This window comes from Herpailurus yagouaroundi, unplaced genomic scaffold (genome assembly GCF_014898765.1).
Source record: "Herpailurus yagouaroundi ecotype Mexico unplaced genomic scaffold, PumYag 100, whole genome shotgun sequence".
NCBI classification, from domain to species: domain Eukaryota; kingdom Metazoa; phylum Chordata; class Mammalia; order Carnivora; family Felidae; genus Herpailurus; species Herpailurus yagouaroundi.
Genome location: NW_024412391.1, coordinates 12,821,929 through 12,828,684, shown reverse-complemented (window position 1 = coordinate 12,828,684; position 6,756 = coordinate 12,821,929).

The window sequence follows — 6,756 nt, the reverse complement described above, 5'->3', positions numbered from 1 at the left end:
GACCGGGTGCCTTTATCATGAAATCTCTTCATCTGTATTAGAAACGATAGCAAAACTTGTTAGAAATAACAATAGCTGCTTATTAATTTGCTGGGGGGTTGACATCCTAGATTTGTTTTCAGGGAAAACACATGAAATAACTTACAGTTCCACAGAGTCTTCTGAGAAAATAGGTACAATGAGGTATTTTTCATAAATATTGAGGATGGGAGACACCTAGAGCCAGTCTAGCAAATTAAGGGACCCAAACAAAAGGGAAAACATTGGCATGCATTTTCTCTCCTCACTAGGACTGGATACTGGACTTGCTCCCTAGCCTACGATGGTGAGAAAGGGCTGGGTTCCAAAAAGGCCACAGCCTCCCCTACCTTCCCCCAGCATTTGGTCCTCACTCCATCATTAGTGTGTCTCACGTTGTGTTACGAAAGCCACCCATCCTTTTTTTTTTATGTTTTATTTATTTTTGAGACAGAGAGAGAGAGAGAGCACAAGTGGGGGACAGGCAGAGAGAGAGGGAGACACAGAATCTGAAGCAGGCTCCAGGCTCTGAGCTGTCAGCATAGAGCCCGACGCGGGGCTCGAACCCACGAACCGTGAGATCATGACCTGAGCCAAAGTCAGTTGCTTGACCGACTGAGCCACCCAGGCACCCCGAAAGCCACCCATCTTTATGAATCATCTGTACTTCGTTCAGTTTCTCCCACTAGACCATGGGTTAGCAGAGGCATCTTTTATTTATTTTTGTCTCCCTAAGGGAAATTCCAGGAATCTAGAGTCTTCTGTTTAGTATGTAAATTATAGAGAGACTCCCATTTGCTAACTAAAATGTGACCCCTTTTAGTGCTGGGATGAGGTCATGCAATGTACATTTTCATCTTTAAGGGATGGCTGCAAAGTTAACACAACTGACCTCGGAGGAGCCATTAGGAAGGCTAAGAAGGGCTGAGGCTCTGACCCACATTTCAGTTTTCGAGGGCTGATGTCTTCCCGCTGAGTCATCCCTTTCTTGTCTCAACCTCTCTTGGCAAGCTCTCATAACTGTTGCTTCTTGAGAGGGAATTGTTAATCCTCTGTTCCAGTAGAAGTAGCTCAAAATTTATGATATCAGCTTTTTTTTTTTCTGTTACTCTTCTCCAGGGGCTGTGTGTTTATCAGATTTTCTTTAAGACAAATGTCCACTTTCCATGGGGCACTTGGGTGGCTCAGTCGGTTAAGCGTCTGACTCTTGACTTCGGCCCAGGTCATGATCTCCCAGTTCGTGAGATCGAGCCCTGCATCGGGCTCTACACTGACAGGATCCTGTTTGGGATTCTCTCTCTCTCCCTCTCTCTCTGCCCCTCCCCCACTCTCATGCATGCACGTGGGCTCACCCTCTCTTTCTCTAAATAAATAAACTTTTGTTTTGTTTTGTTTTTAAAGATGAATGTCCCCTTGCCTGAAACAGTCGTGAAGTTTGGCAATGATGGCCTCCTTCCTATTTTGGATTTCCACATGTGACTCATGCCGTAATGTTTCCTCACCTTAGATAGTTCAGTTTTTGAATGGTTGGGCTCACAAGTGTAGACCTGACCGCCTATAGCTCAGATTCAACAGCTTGTCACATCATTAAAATGCCTGTGTTCTTTGGCTCTCAATTAATACATGAATGGACCTGCTTCATAGTGATACGCATTCAGTTTCCATATTTACTACCTGTAATCAAGAATCAGGTGGGTGGAGGGGCGCCTGGGTGGCGCAGTCGGTTAAGCGTCCGACTTCAGCCAGGTCAGAATCTCGCGGTCCGTGAGTTCGAGCCCTGCGTCGGGCTCTGGGCTGATGGCTCAGAGCCTGGAGCCTGTTTCCCATTCTGTGTCTCCCTCTCTCTCTGCCCCTCCCCCGTTCATGCTCTGTCTCTCTCTGTCCCAAAAATAAATAAACGTTGAAAAAAAAAATTAAAAAAAAAAAAAAGAATCAGGTGGGTGGATACCCCTGGTGATGCTAAGAGTAGAGTAACATTTGTTTGGGAGTGGGGACTGGTAAGGCATAATCGTGCTGTGAATCCAAGTGCTTCCCCCCAAGTGAGCTCCAAATACCAACCAGGACCTCAATGATGGCAATTTGCTAAAGGCTACACTGTCATTTGGGGTTACACTGACTTGTCTTTGGCCTTGCGTGACACCCCCAACCTTCCCTTTCAAAGCACCTGATCTTTTTCTCAATAATGGACACCTGATGCCTTGTGTTCTCTGACCCCCTGTGTCGAGGCAGAGGTCCAGATGCTGACCTCTGCTATTTCTTCTTACACTGCCTCATCTGTTTTCCTGCCACTGAATTTACTCATGCTTGCAAGATCCTCACGTGCACCCCAGTGCATTCCTCCCCCCGCCCCCCATCTTCTCCTCTTCTGTCTATTCCTGTCTATGCAATTTAAATGGCAACCTCTTTCCACAGTGGCAGCCTCTTCAGCGGGTAGTGTTGTAAAACAATATAGATCTTTTTCCTCCTTCCTCAGAATAACGAATGTCTTTTGTGGTCAGAAAGAAAATTAGTAGCAGCTGAAAGCAGAATTTTAATGACACTAAGACCTAATTGTTATTCAGCTTTAACTTTAAATCCTACCTCCTCTTCCACGAATTCCTACTAATTCATCAGCTAAATAATGTGGCTGCTGCTAAAGGTTCTGACATCTAATTCTCTGTCTGTGCGGGTTTATTGCCAGGGTGAAAAATACTTAGTCTTTTTGCTTTCATTTTTAAAAACAAGCATAATGAAAATATAAAATATTGTTTAGGATTTATCTAAGAAGCCTTGGCAGTTTCTTTGAGAAATGGTTGAATGGGGAGATAGGAATCAAATTTGGAAGTCCTCTCTCCCAGCGTCTTAGTCATTATTTGAATAAGTGCGAACTGATGGGACATGGAGAAGATCTCTCTGTATTTTTAACTGTGATCCATATGCACTTATGTCTTGTAAATGTTAAGGTAAAGGGTAATTTTTGAGATGGCAAAAGGTTAGGAATTAGCCATGTAACCTTCTACATTGTGATGATTGTCATCCTCAGAGGAGGTGGGGTTTACAAAATATCCCACAAGTAGGGAAGGCGATTATTTCCTTCCGAGGCATAAGCCTGCCGTTGTGAGAACCGCAGCCAGAAGGTAGTGAGGATATTTATAAGCGCAGAAGCGGTTTCATATGGATTGAATCAGCAATGGGGGTAGCTGGAAGGTGTAGGAAATACTGTCATTCTCACTCTGTGTGTGCCCAGGATTCACTCCAAGGGTACAACATTCTGGGTGTAGTTTGCAGAATGATTGAATTCAAGTTCAGCTCGATGGCAGAGGTCCCTTCCAGACACAGTCAGATTAGTTCAGTAACTGAGGCGGGTCTGGGTGTGGAGCCTGAGTTTGCCCTTTAGTTACGTTCCAATGCACAGGAGAGAAATGAGCCAAGAGAAGAGACAATTCCTTTGAGACATGACTAAAGGATCAAGATGGAAAGAAAGCGAATGCTTGGGTGCTCCCAGATTCAAGCCGGTTCTCTAACCTCGGATATAAATTATTGCTTAATGTAATCCAGTCCTGGGTTTACTTCTTTTTTTCAACGTTTTTTTTTTTTTTTTTTTAATTTATTTTTGGGACAGAGAGAGACAGAGCATGAACGCGGGAGGGGCAGAGAGAGAGGGAGACACAGAATGGGAAACAGGCTCCAGGCTCCGAGCCATCAGCCCAGAGCCCGACGCGGGGCTCGAACTCCCGGACCGCGAGATCGTGACCTGGCTGAAGTCGGACGCCTAACCGACTGCGCCACCCAGGGGCCCCTCTGGGTTTACTTCTTCTGCCCAAATAGTAAACATATCTTTATGGCCGAGAGGTATATAAACAACGTTTAACTTCTGGACCGGTTTTGGGGAGACTGGAGAAACCCTTCTGCTCTGATTTGCTAGGAGTATAAAATCCTACTGCTAGTCTGCTTATAATAGCTATCTTTAGTACTTGGCAGAGGTATTGGTCTCTTACACTGTTTTCCCTTTGAAATCTTAGCCTTAAGACAAAGAGGCAGACAAAAAACTAAAAAACAGAATTTCCCTCCCCTTCCTCCCTAATTCTCTTGCATCCAGATGAGATTGGATGTGTTTTCAGGGTGGTATGGCCATAGACTTCCCTGGCATCCAAAAAGAGAAAGGAAAAGGACAAGAGAGAGGACTTCTGGGTCTCTCTCACTCGACTTCTACTTCTAGACCGGATGTAAATACCATGGTAAGAATCTCACTAGACGGATTAGCTTCACTGGCTCCTTCAAAAAGGCTGTCTTCATGTTCCCTTGCCGTTCATATCGGTGAGGGACTCAGCAGGAAATTTTAGGCCCACTCAGGATTCTGAAGAGAATTTAATAAAGAGACTGTCCACAAAGGTGTGAGTAGACTCAAGGAAACCACCAACGGATGCTGAGATTCCCAGGGCTTCACTGAAGCAGGAACTGAAGGATCAAGGGAAGCAGATAATATTCCACAGCCTGATGAGAACTGAAGAGGGGCTCCAGACAGGAACCAGAGTCACGGAGGGATGCGGGAGTATAGGGGAGCTCTGACCATTCTCTCGCCTGCCCTCCCTTTTGCCAAAATGAATTAAAAGACAAAAGGCAAGGGAGCCAGATGATATTATCTGCAGGGATCAGTCCCTCTGGGGAGGGAGACTGGAAGGGAACAGAAAGGGCAGGGGAGAAATGGAGACTAACGAGTGCCTATGCTTCAAAGATTATTAAATCAGTACTGGTCATGTGCTTGGTAATGCCTGACCATCTTGTACAGTGGTAATACTCTCTGCCTAAAGAGACAGACCATCTTCATTTCTTTCCTGTTATTGTTGTTAAGATTTTTTTTAAGTAATCTTCACATCCAACGTGGGACTTGAACTCACGACCCCAAGAATCGCACGCTCTACCAGCTGAGCCAGCCCGGCTGCCCAGTCTTTGTTTCTCTTGGTAATTTTTTTTTTTTGAAGTTTATTTATTTATTCTGAGAGGGACAGCATGAGTTGGGGAGGGGCAAAGAGAGAGGAGAGAGAGAGAATCCCAAGCAGGCTCTGCACTGCCAGCACAGAGCTCGATGTGGGGCTCGAGCCCACGAAGCCATGAGATCATGACCTGAGCCAAAACCAAGAGTCAGACACTTAACCGACTGAGCCCCCCAGGCGCCCTGATAATTTTAGACATTAAAAAACATGATAGTGTCTTTTCAATAAATAGTGTGGAGGAAACTGGATGTCCATATGCAAAAGAATGAAGCTGGATCTTGCTTTATACCGTATACAGAAGTTAACTCAAAATGGATCAAAGGCCTAAACGTAAAAGGGAAAGCTACAAAACTGTCAGAAGACAACACTGGAGAAAAGCTGCAAGATGTTAGTTATGACAGTCGTTTCTCGGAGGTGACACGAAAAGCACAGGCCACAAAGGTACAAATAAGCCAGACTAAATACAAATTTAAAACTTCTGTGAATCAAAGAACACAATCAACAGAGTGAAAACACAATGAAATGAGTGAAATATTTGCAGATCACATACCCGATAAAAGATTAGTATCCAGAATATACAAAGAACCTCTAAAAATAACAAAGCCGAAGCAACCTGACTTAAAAAGGGGCACAGGAATGAAAGATATTTCCCCAAAGAAGATACACAAGTGGCCAATAAACAAATGAAAAGGTGCTCAACATCACTAATCATTAGAGAAATGCAAGCCAAACCGCAAGGTGATACAATTTCACGCCCATTAGGATGGCTACTATCCAAAAACAAAACAGGTAAGCAAAACCCAGAAAGTAGCAAGTGTCAGTAAGGATGTGGAGAAACTAGAACCCTTGCGCACTGTTAGTAGGAATGTAAAACGATGTAGCCGCTGTGGAAAACAGTGTGGCAGTCCATTACAAATTTCCAAAGAGAATTATCATCTGATCCAGCAAGTACACTTCTGGATACATATACACGGGAGAAACGACGGCGTGGTCCCCACACACCCAGGTTCAGAGCAGCGTGTTCACAAGAACCCAAAGATGGAAGCAACCCAAGTGTCCCCTGAGAGATAAACGGCTACGCACAATGTGGTCTGTACGTCTAATGGAATATTGTCCAGGACTTAACAAGAAAATTTCTACACATGCTACAACGTGGATAAACCTCGAGGACATTTTTGCTAAGTAAAGTAAGCCAGTCACAAGAAGACGTATATTCTTTGATTCCACTGAGGTGCCTGGGCTGGGCAAATTCATAGAGACAGAGGGAGAACGGTGGTTTCCAGAGGGAGAACGGTGGGACTGGGTAAAGGGCAAATGGAGAGTTACTGTTTGCTGGGTATAGGGTCAGTTTTGCACAATGGAAGGATTCTGGGGGCTGGATAGTGGTGATGGCTGTCAATATAATGGAAGTATACTTAACTTCACTGAACCCTACGTACACTTTTGTAAACGGTTATGGTGGTGAATTTTATGTGCATTTTACCGCATTTGTTTTTAAAGCTGTAGTGTGAAGAACTCAGTACCGAAATAGTTAAAATCAAATTTCTCCAACATGATTTTCGCGCAAAAGAATTTTATGAAGGCTGTAAATCACTTCCTGAGTGAACTCACAATCAAGGTGCGCTCTAACTTGATTTGGTCCAGAACAAAAATCAAAACATGACAGAGTAATACGAGCTGCTTGAGGGACCTCAATAATTAATGAACTTTGAAAAATACCCTAAGCCTCTAGTTATTTATAACGAAAATACCATGCATATACAGA